The following is a 16,555-nucleotide window of genomic DNA, read 5'->3' as shown; positions in this document are numbered from 1 at the left end:
AAAGAGTTAGGAGGAAGTGTTACGAGGCATTCGTTTTCTTCGTCATGGTTCTCTGACTCGATTCAGGGTCAGCGGTATCCATCGAACCTTGACTCTTAATGTACAGACAACACACAGACTCAAACATACGACCAAACTAAGGAATCTACTTAGGCTACTACGTACGTAGTAACAAACGAACGTAACGTTCGTGGATGCGGCCAAACGTTATGCTTGCCACCTGTTAACCGCCACGTGTTACTGGACATCCGTCGACGACCGTTGTGGACACGCTCGAGAGCCGGAAAACCGTTGCCTACATTAAAACACCACGCTTCCCTGATCGCCAATCTATCGAATTATTAAATCCCTAGTTGTTTTCTTTCTACGGATCTTTAACTCCCTTTTTTAACGCGTTGAAGGAGAATAACATTTCTGTTTGATCGTAAACGCACTTATGTACTATCTACGTCATTCTTGTTTGTTTGTAATTTTTATTTATTTTCCTTTTATATATATATATATATATATATATATATATATATATGTATTTTTTTTCTTTTACCTACGTCCATAATTCTTTTTAATTAAAATATAATCTCCACATTGATTGTTAATAAAAAAAAAAAAAAAAGAAAGATGAAATAAAATAAAATTCTCAAATATATATAAACGTAACATATCGATTTTGTTTTATCTCAGATTAATAACGTAGATATTATGAAACAGTAAAAAGTTGCATAAATAAATGCAGATTTAACTAGCTCGTACCGATGCTCGAATAAAGTCCCGTTAAGTACGCGTCGAGCAAATAAAGCTGGTTAAAATATGTGTGTCGAGAAAAAAACGTATTACGAGTAGTCCCTCTCTTTCTTTTCCTTTTTATTTTTGTGTAAGAAACTGGACAGTAAAGTTTCGCTTAATCCGTGATAAACTTAATCTCTTTTTCGATTGATTATAAACCTATATCCTCTGTGTAAATTACATTAATATCCTATCATGGATTATAGTAAAATTTAATGTACTTCAGAGAATACTCCTTGAGGACTAATCGTATGCTCTCTAAAGATATATATATATATATATACACAATATATGTGAGTACGTGGATATAAGTATACACATATATCGATATATAATATTTCTTGCAAAATGACACATCATTGACCGTAATAATTTATGATAGATCTTTCCTTACAATGTGTAACAGATCGAATTATTATCACAGTGATTTATGATATATCACAGAAGATATGTAGCTACATAAAAGGAAAGTGAAACTCATCGAAATAAACGGTACAAAATGACTTCGAGCGTGTTCCATTTGACTCGGTGATAAGAGATTATTGGTAGATAAAAGAGAAGATACAAAAGATAAGAGAGGAAGTAACTCTTTGAACATGTTTCTATATATGATCGTGACATCGCATACACGCGACGTTCAGTCAGGTCGATTAGCCCGATTTTAATTGAAAATAAAAACTATTGAATATTATCTCTCGATGAAGAAGAAAAGAACAAGGAAAAAAAAAAAAGAAAGAACGAACAAAAAACAAAAGGAAAAAAAATGCGTTCCACCCTCCTTGTGCAATTTAAATCAATTCGCAATAACTATCGGCCAAAGCGACGCCTCGCGTGCTCATATATTGAATTTTCTCAGAGCTTCCGTTATTCTAGCCTTTCGTGAGAAAACCATATATACTATAAAATGAAAGAGAGAGAAAGAGAGGAAAACACGTATCCGTGGTTTAATGTTGAGAAGCATTCGCATACGATCGCGATACAATCACAACCATTTACGACCTAAATTATGCAGTAGGCGATCATGAAAACGAGCTCCTCCAACGTTACACCAGCAGAAATCTCTTTCGATCTCGCGTTAAATTCACCGGGACTGTGATAGAAACTTTGCGTGAGATTTTTCTATAATTATTAACGGCACGCATTATATCGACTAAAATTTATTGACTCTTACCTTACATCGAAGGAAGATTGCACCGAAATTTAGACTACTAAGTTTTTACGAATTAATTTTAATATTAATATTTTTCTTTCTTCCTTCATTTTTTCCTCTATGGAATACGTTCATATGGAATACTATTAATGGAAATGTTTACGATGCTTCCGATTAGTATGATTAATAATAATAATGATTAAAGATGAATGACGAATGAAGGAAGAAAATTGTCTTCCCTATCTTTCCATTCTTTTTTCTTTTTCCTTGTTTACAATTGTATCTTTCTTTTTGTCATTGTCAATAATTCTGTTATAGGAGAAATTCTAACGTAGCCTTGAATTATGCGACGTACTGCCGACATTACGAAGCCATATCATAAATTATTACGTGATCCGTGACAAGGGGCGAAGGTAGTATGTTCTGTAAAGGAAACCGAGGAACATCGATCTCGATCGTGAATTCCGTTCTTGTTCTACTTGTCATCATTCTCGTCGCCTTCTCGAGATCGAAAGTCATATTTACCGTGATACAATCGTATCGAGTAAAGTCACAAAATATAGATTTCATAGATACTGTTATTTCTGGATATATATATATATATAACTTGAAAGTTTATCGATCAATATTAGATGGTATCGTGCATATGTTATTACATCGTTGCATAATTCTTTTCTCTTTCGTTTTCATTTTCGTAGAAATTGTCCGATGAAAAAGAAACGAATAACTAAAATAAAATTATACCGATATGAAATTTAAGATCTAAAAATACGACAGAGATAACGATCGAGGAAAAAAGAAAAAAAAATACGAACGCAGTCTCCCATCGAGAGTCTCTTCAGCCCTAATCAATTTTTCTTCGTGAAAAAAATTTAAGAACCGCCGTTGTACGTTTCGTGTCCTTAACCTTTCTTATACTTTCCTTTTAATAAAAATCTTATAAATGTATATCACGACGTAGAAATCACAATGTAAGATTTTACAAGGATTTTCCCGGAGATTGGATCATCGGATTAAAGAAAATGGAATACACCTCTCGGAAGTTTCCAAAGCTTTCAAGAATCAACACCGTAACAAAGTGAAATGAAAATTGCTAAAGAAATCATAAGATAATAAAGAAAAAAAGAAGAGAGCACCGGAAAAAAAATGAAAAAAAGAAAAAAGAAAAAGAAAAAAAATGAAATGAAAAAAAAGTAAAAGCAAGAAAGAAAAAGAAAAAAGAGAGACCAACGAGTTGACAGATAAATTTGTTAATGAAATCTGTGCGTTGATATAAAGGAAAACGTTTTGTCGTTTATCCCGACAAATAAATCGTCACCTTCTTTTCTTTTTGTTTTTATTTTTCAAGATGAAAAGCTTCAGAGCCCGTTTGTCGAGCGAATAAAAAGATAATAATCTTTTACGAGGAAAGATTTGAAACGTTCTACGACGGACGGAGGAGGAAAAAGATGCTTTTAAAACGATACAAAAAGAGAATACGAAGGAGAAAGAGTCGAGATACACCGGCTCGAGACAAGCCGGCGTCATCCCTTGGCCCTTCCGTTGTTTGGCCAATGCTTGACTTCCGTCTTCTTAGTATCCACTTCCGACTCTCGCGCTCGCTAACTCTCAGAGGTCTCGAATGAGAGTACCTGGGGCATGCCGTTGCTTTGCCTTTTTTCCTTTGTTTACGGCGATGATTCTTATACGATTTACATATTGCAAAGTACAAGAAAAAAGAAAAAAAGAAAAAGATAAAGAAAGAAAGAAAGAAAATAAATCACATGAAAACGCAACGAGAGAGAGAAAGAAGTACGGTACAATAAAATAGTATAAGAAGAAAGAAAAACATGTGCGTGTATGTATATATATATATATATATATATATATATATATATATATATATATATATGTAAATATATTATATAAAAACGATTAATCAATTTGTTTTCTCTCTAAAATTCCCATCCTCCTAGCTTTTATCAAAAGCAAAATATATTATATACGCGCATACATACATGTACATGCATATCGGTAAAAATCAAATCATCTCGCGTTCTACGGTTATTTTAATCACAGAGGAAATTTCGGTCGGTTAAATGGTTTCTGTTCTTTCGAAATGAAATCCCAGAGAAAATCCAATCGACAAAGATATACATAGATGGGATACCTACCTGGTCCTGTCTATCGTTTCCCACGAAACAATCACCTTGATGCAAGAACCATTAAATTCATCCCGGAAAGTTTCCTCTTTCTCGATCTCGACGAAACAATTTTCCATTCAATAGGAGTATATTATACAGTGGACGAATACGCGGTTGTTAATCCCCCGTTCTCCACCGAGCTGTATCATCGAAGAATTCAACGAGCTGCGATAAAGTAGCATTTTCACGGGACAATGGCACGATAAAAGGCGTATTTGATCGAGGCCCATTTGCTTTCCTCCTCCCCTTGCTATACTATTCACTCTCGTCTAAAGGAACGTAAAGAGCTAAGCACACCGCACGCTCGACCTTTCCTTTATCTTCTTTCCCGTGGTTCCGTGCGTGTGTAGGCCGTGTGACCGGAAGTCTTCGTCACGGTTCGTCGATTCATGGTTTCGTACTTTGTCGGGAGACAATACTACTCTCTCTCTCTCTCTCTCTCTCTCTCTCCGTCCGTCTGTCTGTCTGTCTGTCTACCTGTCTGTCGTAAGAGATACGTGTTTCTCTTTCTATCTCTCTTTTTAAACTCTGAAAAAAAAAGAAACAAACATGTTCACGGTCAAGACAATTATCTTGTTGTCTCTCGTTGTCTTATTTATATCTCTCGAGCTTCTCGAGACTGTTTTTTTTATTCCTTCAGATAAGATTCTAAATATTTTTAATATCAATATAGAAATATCGAGCGATTAAGAATCGATTATGACGATTATTCAGAAACAGATCTTTATTATTATGAGTAATTAATATTTTGACGTGATCACTAAAGGTAATTGGTTTTCGATCTACACGACTTACAAGGATTAAGAGGATCAACAGAGTTGGAACTAAACGATAAAGCAGCATGTCGAACAAGGAAGATCGAAACCCTTGGTAACTCTTGTCGAAGGAGCTTGTTCCCTTTAACATCGTGTAATAGATCGATAGGATCTGTTAAGAGACTCAATGAAAAAGAAGAAGAAGAAGAAGAAGAAGAAGAAGTAAAAGAAAAAGAAATAGAATAAGAATAACGAAAGGACAAAGAAATGATGGAGATGAACAAAGTCTACTATACTTGAGAAAGCTATCTTAAGACGTCAAACAGATAATATATGATTGTGTTGGCACTACTATAGCGTATTTCAGATTAATGTTCTAATAACGGATGATATCGAGGCCCAGCGGGATATCGTCCAAGTAAACTTAAACGTAGCTACTCGAACAAGTTCGAAGGACTGGTAAGAGGATATACTGTGACCGGTCTGTGGCGTAGTGTTATAAGCGTATCACATGGGAATTCGAAGGAACAGAGAATATAGAAAGAGAGAGAAGTAAATGTAAAAGAAGAAGGAGAAGAAGAAGGATAAAAGAAGGAAGAGGATAGAGAAATGCTCGTCGTTTGCACGTTGGTGTTGCCGATGGCATACTAGTAGCACGCTTGTGGCACCACTACCTCTGTTGGTTGCTGCTGTACTAGCAGTGCACTAGCAAGGGCCACAAATTTTGATGGTGCTTCAGGCGCTTATTAACTCGAAGGGCTCCCCGAGTGGCAGATGCGGCTATCTATATATCGAGCAAAAGCTCAAAGAGACTACACTTCCTTCTCTCTCTCTCTCTCTCATACACACACACACACACACATTCTCTCTCTCCCTCTCTCTCTCTCTCTCATCCTTCTAGGCCGTTGCCTCGCTAATGATATCTCGAAACGCCGTAATGCCTTCGACACTTGTTAAACTTGCACAGTCAGCGGAACGATCTTCCTACCTTTACCTCTAGTTCCTACTATAGTGCTACTATATATACCTATCTTGAGTATTTGCCGAAATTGAAACTCGCGTGCTGACTGTTTCCTTCGTGATTTATGTCGATTTAAATGAACCCAAGGGAGTGCTACCGCTTCTCTCTCCAAATTTGAAAATCTGTCGAGTCTGTTATTAATTTATTCTTAAGGAAGGATGTATGACTCTTTTCAAGATGAAAGGATCTCAATCATGTTGACAACACTCGCTTTTGGTATTTTAACTAACGCCCGACCAATTTACGAGATTATGAAGTGATTGGTCATTTGTCATTTCCTCTCTCTCTCTCTCTCTCTCTCTCTCTCTGCCTATGTCTGTCTGTCCGTCTGTTAACCGAAACATGCTTTAACAATTAAATACGTTGCAAATGATCCTTCTCTCTCTCTCTCTCTCTCTCTCGAGAATCGACGATCTTCCACGCTCACTAGTCCTAATCCTCTAAGCGTACGACACCATATACAATGATACTACAACGCAGCTTCGACAATGCTTAGGCACGGATGTTGACTGTATGGTAAGTGATGCGCGAACTGACCGCGACATACCGTAACTAGGGTGATTTCTCATACCTACTATAACTTCATTACCCGATGTTTGACGTGTACCTACAATCCAGGAGCGAGCGAAGGCGAAGCTAGATTCACGTTTGCGAAGCTCTCCTCTAGTCCGAATCAATTCGAAGGTACCCTTGCGGTTGTCAATTGGATTCTAGTTCCTAATGATGCTCTCTGTCTTCCATCCTCTTCGTCTATAAATTTTGATCGAATCCCAGAATATGATCCTACATATACGTATATCCACTATCTGTTCTGATTTTTGATCATATATCGGTTAATATTCGTTCAGAAAATAAATTCCTAAGGATGTTATTAAAAATCAACGATTACGTAATTATAAATATTTTTAATATTTAATACATATCGATTAGATTTGTTAAATTTAAAACGTTTAAAATTATTACTTATAAATAAAATTGAAAATAAAATGGTCGGATCATTATAATTGATTTTTCTCGTTCAATCGAGGATTTCAACGAGGGCGTCGGCTATAAAAATCACCCTATGCAAACGTCATAAAGGGGAGAGTGCCAAGCGTCTGCGCGCTAAAGGGGGCGCTTGCCCGTAAAGCACGACGACATCTATTTTATGGCGGAAGATTGCCTGTCGGAAACACGTGTCCCTCTCGCTGCAAAGGCAGCAACGCGAAGCCGCGTGCGTTTTCGATCCGTTACGTACGCGTAAACTTGTTTTCTCTTTCCTCTCCACCTCCCACTCTCTCTCTCTCTCTCTCTCTCTCTCTCTCTCTTTTTTTCTACCTTTATGTATCTGCTGCATTTTATTCAGTCGGCTACGACAGACTTACATGCGAGTGGTGTCCTTATAAAGAGCATCAGTATGCTTTTGACATCTTATAATCGCCATCTGAAAGACGTCCTTTCTATTTGCAACATCTGTTCTACGATATTTTTTATATTTATATTTTTCATTTGAATTTCACGAATTATATTATATTAAACAATTGGAGAAATTAATTTACGTTATTTGGGTGGTGATTCTATTGATACAGGGTAACAATATCAAAATGATCAAATTAATAATTATGATCTCTGAATTACAATCAATAAAATTATATTATACATATACATATATATATATATATATATATATATATATATATATATATGTATTATCTTTAATAATATTTAGATGTATCTCCCTTTCGGTTAATATGAAACATCCTATACAGGAGATATCCATTAAAATAATTCGCAAAGGGTCTTTCATCTAACGAATGAAATCCGAGGAAGTCGCTGGACAGTCTCGAGGTAACTCAGGGTTCGTCGATGATGAACGATTCGATATAAGAGGTCTTCGAAACGACGATAAGACCATGATGGAAGGAGAAGGGAATGCAACTCGTCTTCTACACTTTCTATCTATCTATCTTTCTCTTTCCCTCTCTCAATCCCTCTTTCTCTCTCTCTCTCTTTCTCTCATTTTCTCTATCGTTCTCTTCGTTAGTCGATGGTGCTAGCCCGATCAGGTATGCAGGCATCGTCGAAACTTTTCCAATCGGGTCGAAACTTTGTTCCGGTAATTAAAGCTGCACGAATACTGGATGGCTTATCTACATTGGTTACCTTCCCGCTTCTGCTTCCATTCTGGGTCCATCGATGCGAAGAATTCCTAAAGACGAGACTCACTACTACCCATCGTGTCCTTCTCTCTTTGCGATCTCTCGTCCCGTCTCTTCCCGTCCCAACGTGATCGACTCTCTTACCACTTGCTCTTCGTCAATTCCAAAAGAAGAAGAAAAAGAAGAGAAAGAGAGAGAGAGAGAGAGAGAGAGAGAGAGAGAGAAGGATTCGATACTTCGATCTCCGACTCTCAGATCAATGTCGATGGATCAATCTCTTTAATCTTTCCCTACATTTTTTTTCAACTTCGTTAATATCGTGTTAAAAATAAAACAAAAAAAAAATATATATATATATGTAAAGATTCAGAATCTGTTGTCAGATAATTTTACTTGCCTTTCTTATTAACTCTCTCAATACGAATCCTTTTTAACGTCGGCAGCATTAAAGCAACATATAAGATTTGTTACACCCACCGCATAGAATTTCCGAACGTGGCCGTGCATTTCGTCCCATTCTATGCATTTTAATACAACAAGAATATAGACGTGAATACGAATGCAGAAGTTACTTTGGTAAGCGCTAGAACATAAATCTTTTTAATACGAAAGTATACGTCGACGATGTTTAAAACTCTTTGGACATCTATCGCTTCGAATTATTGTCCATTTCAATCGTTGCAAACTCTACAGGAAAATTGCATTGATCCTCTCTTTTTATGATTTTATTATAGAAATAAAAAAGAAAAAAATAATAAAACAGAAAAGATAAAAGAATTTCATTGAACAGACATAACGATTCAGAAAGTTCTGATGGTCTAGGTAATCACGATTTAAATTTCATCGATAGGGATCTCGAATTCGTATTCGTTTAGTTAAATTTCACGCGCTACTCGTCGCAGGAGTCGAAGCGTGACACGAAAGGAGAAGAAGCGAATCGATCGAAGACTCGAGAGGATTTCTGAGGAAGGTTGATGAGAGTAAGATAGAGAGAGAGAGAGAGCGGGAAAGTAGATAAGATAGACAGAGGATAGAGAGAAGAGAAGAGAAGAGAAGAGAGAAGAGAAAGGGAGAAGTGAAGAGAGTTCGGTTCTCGTATCACGTGGAAGGATAACGGCTACGATGGAGTCTAACGAAGAGATGTCTAGGGAGTCGTTCTCTCTAATCTAACTGCGGAACCTGCGGACTAGCATCAGCATCAGCAGTAGCAGCAGCAGCAGCAGCAGCAGCAGCAGCAGCGGCGGCGGCGGCGGCCGCGTTGGTAGCGGCAGCACTATCACCAGCAGCTACGTGAATAGCGAAATCATACAACGCGAGCCCTTCTCACAAACACCGGAGAAATAGGAAGAAGAAGATAATAGCACAACGAATTAGTTTTATTCGGTAGAAGAAAGCATTAACGCTTCTCTTTCTCTCTTCCGGCACTTTGCAGAATCCACGAGATATCGTATACTTCAGTAGAACTTTTCAAGAAGGAAAAGAAGAACTTTTCAAAAGCTTCATCCGTTTGGGTCCTTTAAAGAAAAGCCTCTGGGAACGTCGTTACGGTGATGACGTGGCACCAAGGATTTTCGTGCAACACCTTGGAAAACTTTTCCTTCGGTTTTTAAACTTCCGCTCTTATCAGTTTTATTGTCCACAATAATGAAATCGTTAGATCGCGAGGGCATGGGAAATGCTGATAGACCAGAGATGGACGAAGAGAGAATTATATTTGTTTCAGATCTACCTATAAACATTTTTATTATTATATTCAATGAGTTAATTAGATAATAAAATTTGGAATTATGAATTATGATTTTTATTAATAAAAAGTATGATATATTGGATCTTAATGTACCTGCTTATGATAGAATACATCAAATGTACCTATTAATATAGATTTTAATCAAAAACTCGAGAATTTTAGGTATGGATTAATGGGAAAAAAAGAAAAAGAAATAGAAAAAAAAAAAAAAAAGCAAAACAAAAAAACTGTGGAACTCGTCCCGATAGTCATCGGTGGGTGTTCGCGGTGACGCGGACGCTGGTCAAGCCAACCGGAAAAGAGTAATTTTCCAAACCACGTCACAATATTAATGTAATGTTGGAAAATTGGGTCACATGGTGGGTAGTGATATGCCTAGTCATAACGAGTTAGCGGTACAATGGCCCCGTCGTTAATTGCTTCGATCGACGAGCTCGGACTCCATTTCCATAAATTTTTCAAATTACCACGAATAACATTGCGCCGCCGTTTGTCGCGAGCTCGTTCATTTTTGTTTTTTTTTCTCTCTTTTTTTTTTTCCTTCGTTTCTTTTTATTCTCGTTATTACCATGGCGCAACGTCCCGCGAACGCAGTCTCGCCAAAGCTTTTTCTTTTTTTCCTGACCTTTTCGACTGGTAAAGGAAAAAAAAAGAAAGAAAAAAAAAAAAAGAAAAATAGATCGTCGAACAAGAAGTATCAAATAAAAAGAAAAAAAATTAAAAAGAAAAATCTATTCGTTCCTAACGAGATATCGTAAATTTTTCTAGATTTAATCAAAATCGAACTACTCATCGTCACAACGTAGATAAAATCACGTTCACGGCAAGATTGCTAACCGATCCTATAAGCAAACGCGAGATGATGTAAATACTCCGTTTCATTTAATTTCATTCCTATCAACTATAACTTTCACTACTGTATTTTTCTTCACTTGTAATTACATACATACGTTATAACAAACTGTATATGTAATTACATCGGGAGCTATCGTTTTTAATTATTCTTGACAAAAATTACTGCGCACGCTGGACATATGTCTGTATACATGTCTGTATGTATAATATGTGTTTGTATCCTTGAAATTAGAAACGAAACGAATCGGAAAAAACAATTATTCGATGGGGAAGGAAGCGTTCGTTGAAAAAACCTTGACGAAATATCGATCAGTACCTTCACTTACATCTAATTGTCTGTGTTAACACACATGTGTGTATGTATATAGGAGTGAGAAAGATAACAAAACGATTAATTCGATACTATAGCACGTTTCTCGTGTACGTTTTTCGCTTCACCCCTGCCCAATCCAACTCACCCGTCCACCCGCTATCTCTCGCTCTCTTTTTCTGAAACTCGATCGTGCTTTTCCAAACGAAAAGAGTTGGTCGGCGAAAAGTTCACTCGCTTATTGGTTCTACGGCTCGATTGTCTTTGATCAAGCACAATATTTGGATCCGAAGCTTTCCACGTGTCTCTTTCATCCGAAATCCTATTTGGCTAATCGAGTTTCTATCTCCTAACTCGATTTTCTATCAGCCTGGCACACAATGATCGTGTATCTGTTTACTTATACATCTCCGATATAAGTATGTATGTATGTATGTATATATATATATATATATATATATATATATATATATATATGTGATTGAACGACCAACGTCCAAATGATATATGATTTTGTATATTATAGTCTTTTGAATATATCACATCATCCATCCTACGAAGTGTTGAATGTAAAGATGAATGTAAAGGAAAATAAAAGAGTACAAATATATTAGAAAGAAAAATGATAAATAAAAAATGTATATCCAATCAAATGACGATAGTTCTCGATTCACCCTTTACTTATTATATGTATTTATACATACATACATACATACATATATACATATATGTAAATATAGATATTACATTTTCCATTGATGAGACGACGTAGGGAGATTAAAGTACTCCTATCGATGCGCATCTTCGCGATTTGCGTTCCTTTTCTTCTTTTTTTTTTTTTTTTTTTTTTTTTTTTGAAAACAGACATAAAAAGTCAAAGAGACGATGATACAAACGTGACTTTTCTATTTCTCTATCTATCTGTATTTATTTCTCTCTCTCTCTCTTTTTTTCTGTTGCTCAATCGACCTCGTATGTTGATGTTTACGCGCTTTACCGCACGCACCTCATGCATCTTTTGCTTTTACCTGAAAGACGTAAAGAGCGGAAGGTTAGAAAAAAGTGAAGAAGAGAGAGAAAGAGATAGAAAAGGGAAAGGAAGGATCGTGGTTCCTCTCGACGAGTCTTTCTTCCCAAGCAACTCTGAATAATGCATAAGACGACGACTACGTTGGGAACGACAATGACAACAACTCTCTTTTTCCTTCCTGTATATATATAATATATACATATATAATATATACATATATATATATATATATTATACAGAATCGCAAGAACGACGATCTTAAGTCTCCAACATTTAAAAATTTTCTTATGATACTTTCGTATATTGAAAAGCGACTTTTGGAACTTTAATCATAATAATCTTACGAATTATAAACTGACAAAATAAATATAATGATTATGTACATTTATCTATGCATTTAATTGTCGCTTTTTTTATTAATTATACGATATTTGTATATATATATATATATACACACACACACACACACACATGTGCGTGTGTGTTCAATAAACTCTGTTATCAATTTTATATCGCCATTTTTTCTTTTCTTTTTTTTTCTTTTTTTTTCTTTTTTTTTTTTTTTTTTTTTTTATCGATTACCCATATCCCGTTCCATATTGCTCTATTTCATCAAAATTGCTATGCTGTCCATGTATCGGAAAATACACGCAACTTCATCTATTTCGCATGCCAATATTCCTTTAAAGTCTGAGTTTAGTCGATCGGACGAAGAGAAAGACGAAGACGAGGACGAGGACGAAGTCGAAAACGTAGACGAAGAAGAAGGTAAGGCAAAAATGGCGAAGGGTATGGTTATCAAAAGAGATCCATCATCTTCGAAAGGGTCTTTTCACGAATCTCTCACGATCGTCAACTATGTGAATAAGAACGCGATGGTATACGATTGAAATTAATCGTTTAGAATCATCTAGAGAAATGACACATTCTCTTTTCGAGACCGTTCTCCCTTTTATATCACTTTAAAGAGTTCGAGAAAATTTTTATCACCATATAGTAGGAAGAGATCGTGACAAAACACGATACCAGACTTTTGAGTATCACTGACAAAGGGGTGATGATGCTGCTCGTTATACATCCTTCGTTCTTCATACTTGCAATATAAAAAGAAAAAAAAATACATAGAATACCTAAGGGAGACAAGGTACGAAAGATAAAAAAACAAAAAAAAAAGATATAAAAAAAAATTAAAAAAAAGCAGAAAAACAAAGAAAAGATAAAAGAAATAAAATAAAATAAAATAAAATAAAGAGACATTCGTAGATGAAATAATAAGTAATAAGTTGCATGAAACGAGACACGGGGAAATGATCGATCTCTTCGTTTGCACGAACGTGCAATTTTCTAGTTTTAAAACCGGTCTATAGACCATTACATTTTCTCGTCAGACTTTGTATCATCTTGTCAATTATACAGATAACCATCGTTCCTTTTTATCTTTTCTCAATTGCTTTTTTACTGATATTCGAAAAATCTCATTCGAGACTAAAAGGTCGACTATAAATCGACCATTGATTTCTTCATGTAAGTAGATATATAAGTTTGATACGATTAGTTATACTCTTCCGAAAAAAGCTTTTCCGCTATTGTAAGCGTTCTACTAGATCTATTTCGCTTCGTTAGTTATTTTTTTTTTCTTGTTTATAGAAACTAGCATCGATCCATTAAAAAGTATAATAAATAAATCTCTTTGTTCTATCCAAATATAGAAATACTAAATATTGAATTAGTTTCTAATGTATTTATATTAAACATTATCGATCCATTAATACAAAATCAGTAATGACTGATTATACGACATTTATCGTTCATGATATTCGAACCATGAAACTAAAACGCTTTGCGTCTCTATGTTGTTGTTAGACGAATATTAGAAGATAGGATCGACAAGACGAAGCACAGCTGGTATATTTGGTCCCAAACGTTGATCCTCTTAGAAATTATGCTACGTGCCTCTTTGGTATAACGTTTCCGACTCCAACGAGATTCGGCCAAATTGCCGAGCGGTATTTCATCTTTCATGCTTTTGAATAAATTGTCCAGTGATTTCCTCCTTCTCGTCGTCGTTATCGCCTCGTCGTCGTCGTCGTCGTCGTCGTCGTCGTCGTCGTCGTCGTCGTCGTCGTCGTTGTCGTCGTCGTCGTCGTCGTCGTCGTCGTCGTCGTCGTCGTCGTCGTCGTTGGTATCGTTATCGAAAGAAAATAACGAAATAGAAACGATATACTGAATAAAATTCACTTCGAGAGAAAAGAAATAGAGATAGATAGTTACATATATATATATATATGTGAAAGATCGACAAGTTTTCTTTTGAGACGAATCAGCAATTTAAAATAACCGCTACGCTGACAAGGTCGTATTTAATAATCAACGATGACGCAAATGTATCCTACTGCTATCGAATGTCACTATGGATTAATGAAACAGAATTAATAATTCGATATATGCTTATGATTAAAAAGGAATATGCAATCTCCATTTCCCATAAACATATTCTTCATTCAAATGCATCCTATAATCTTATCGATAAAAATTGAAAGTAAATAAATGAATATATGCATACATATGTAAATATATACGCCGAACGATGATTTTAACGATGATTTACGAACAATTAATGATTTTTATTATTTATAATTAATCTTAGACGATATTATAATTCTTCAAGAATAACATAAAGGAGTTTTTTGATAGTAGGTTGTCTAAGAGATTGAGAAATATAGATTACGAAGAAGTGGACGAACAAAGAGAAAGGCAGACACGAATAGACGGACACAGATAGATATAAAGAGAGAAAGAGAGAGATAGAGAAAGAGAGAATAGGCGTCACCGTCGACGAGACAACTCCAAGCGAGCGTGACAAAGGCAGCGCCTTTGGATGGGTGTTCTCGTTTCCGGGATATCCTAACCTGGATGGTAGGTAGCTTGCTTCGGAAGGAAGGAAGTCTCGCTCAGAGTTCACAAGGGATCGCGGTACTACATGCCACCGAATAACATGCAAATTCAATACTCCCTCGGTGAGATCAGTTCAAAGACGGCAACGACGGCGGCAGCGACGGCGTCAGCTACGGCAGAGGCAACGGAGACGACTGAGGCGGCTGGTTCATCGAGCCTTAAGGCTTTGTAAATTTACTAACTTCGGCTGACCTACCAATGACGAACCTTTAAATATCGTGTTCGATATTGATAAACAAACGCCGCGAGAGTAATCGTCCTAAAGTAATCATTGACTTATCGACAATATAAATAAAAATTAATATCGTTTCTTTCCACAACGATCATAAATATTGTTTATATTATTGTTACGTTTAAATGCTCTTCTTTCTTTCTTTCTTTCTTTCTTTCTTTCTTCTTCTTCTTCTTTTTTTCTTTTTTTTTTCTTTTTCCTTTCTAAATACTTAAAAATAAATACGTAGTAAATCGTTGTACTATTTACATTTATTCCTGTTAAACAAAGTGTTTATCTCATTATTTAAACACGCGATGAAAAAATTGTGCTTTTTCCGTTCAGTTTCACTTATACGAGTTTTTATATTTTACATTGTTAATCTTGTGTTCGTTATGAAAAAAAAAAGAAAGAAAAAAAAAGAAAAAGAAAAAAAAGAAAAAAAAATAGATAGGATCTCTTTGCGCAATTCAAATTCTCTCGGGGTTCATCCACCGTTATTTTTTTTTTGTAACTTTTTTTTTCTTTACCAAGCAAAAAAATTAGATAGTAGTTGCTAATTAAGTAAATTATACGAGAAGTATGTACTACTGTTTTATTGCTCTTTTTTTCCTTTTGTTCGAAAAAAAAGGGATCTCAGAAAAGGCGAAAAAAAAAAAACAAAGAAACAAAAACAAAAAACAAAAGGATCGTAAAAAATTTAATTAAACATATTCTAAATACTGCAACGTAGACGTTATTTTATTGTACGATTAACATTATTATTCAAGTATGTATACATACCCGGCGTGCTTAATTAACTGACCATTGCAATTTATTAGAATTTTTTTTTTTTTTTATTAATATCCCTTCTTACGGTCATCTCAGCTTCATAATGAAATACTCTGGGGGGAGTAAAAAGAGAAAGAGAGAGAGAGAGAGAGAGAGAGAGAGAGAGAGAGAGAGAGAAAAGGAAAAAGAAAGGAAAGTCATAGAACGTGAAATATTTAGGAACGTGGCCAAGATCGAATGTCCAATCTACGATGACAAGAAAGGAATTCAATTCCTCATGATATCAACTGGTTACATGTTTTATCGTAGGGGAGGAAAGGTGAAAAGGTAGATTGTGGGGCAAGAGGAAGGAGAGCAAAGCGTGCTAGCTTTTGATATAAAGGGATAATATACTAATTTGACGATGGAACAATGGCGAGATAGAATACAAGCGCAGAAACGATAAAAGTTTCCTCTATTCGTTGAGGCGAGGTGAGGCGAGGCAAGCGACCGAACCGCATGTATTTCATTATCGATATGGCTCTCCGTCGAATCGACTACTTTCGCATAAATTACGCATCGGTGAGCATTTATAACGCGATAGATAGAGTTCTCTATAATAATTTGATGGAGAGCCGCTCGGGATATTTCGCAAACATCGTAGCGC

At 35.7% G+C, this 16,555-nt stretch overlaps 1 long non-coding RNA gene across 6 annotated transcripts in view; it reads right to left on the bottom strand.

Moving 5' to 3' along the window:
* Positions 1–16,555, bottom strand: part of LOC118444051 (uncharacterized) — a 207,417-nt gene that overhangs the window by 15,036 nt on the left and 175,826 nt on the right. The window contains exons 1-2 of one of the 6 annotated variants that reach the window (XR_014983428.1): positions 14,882–15,040; positions 4,087–4,644 (exon numbers count right to left, since the gene is read on the bottom strand). The exons of 4 other annotated variants lie outside the window; for them this stretch is intronic. This is a non-coding gene — a long non-coding RNA (uncharacterized LOC118444051). Of the gene's footprint in view, positions 1–4,086; positions 4,645–14,881; positions 15,041–16,555 lie in introns of those variants that run through there. One more of the 6 variants, XR_014983427.1, reaches the window with a different exon arrangement.

This window comes from Vespa mandarinia, chromosome 21 (genome assembly GCF_050613455.1).
Source record: "Vespa mandarinia isolate Hongniang chromosome 21, ASM5061345v1, whole genome shotgun sequence".
Lineage (NCBI taxonomy): Eukaryota > Metazoa > Arthropoda > Insecta > Hymenoptera > Vespidae > Vespa > Vespa mandarinia.
The sequence above is the reverse complement of the archived record's forward strand: the minus strand, read 5'-3'. Positions and strand labels throughout refer to the sequence as shown.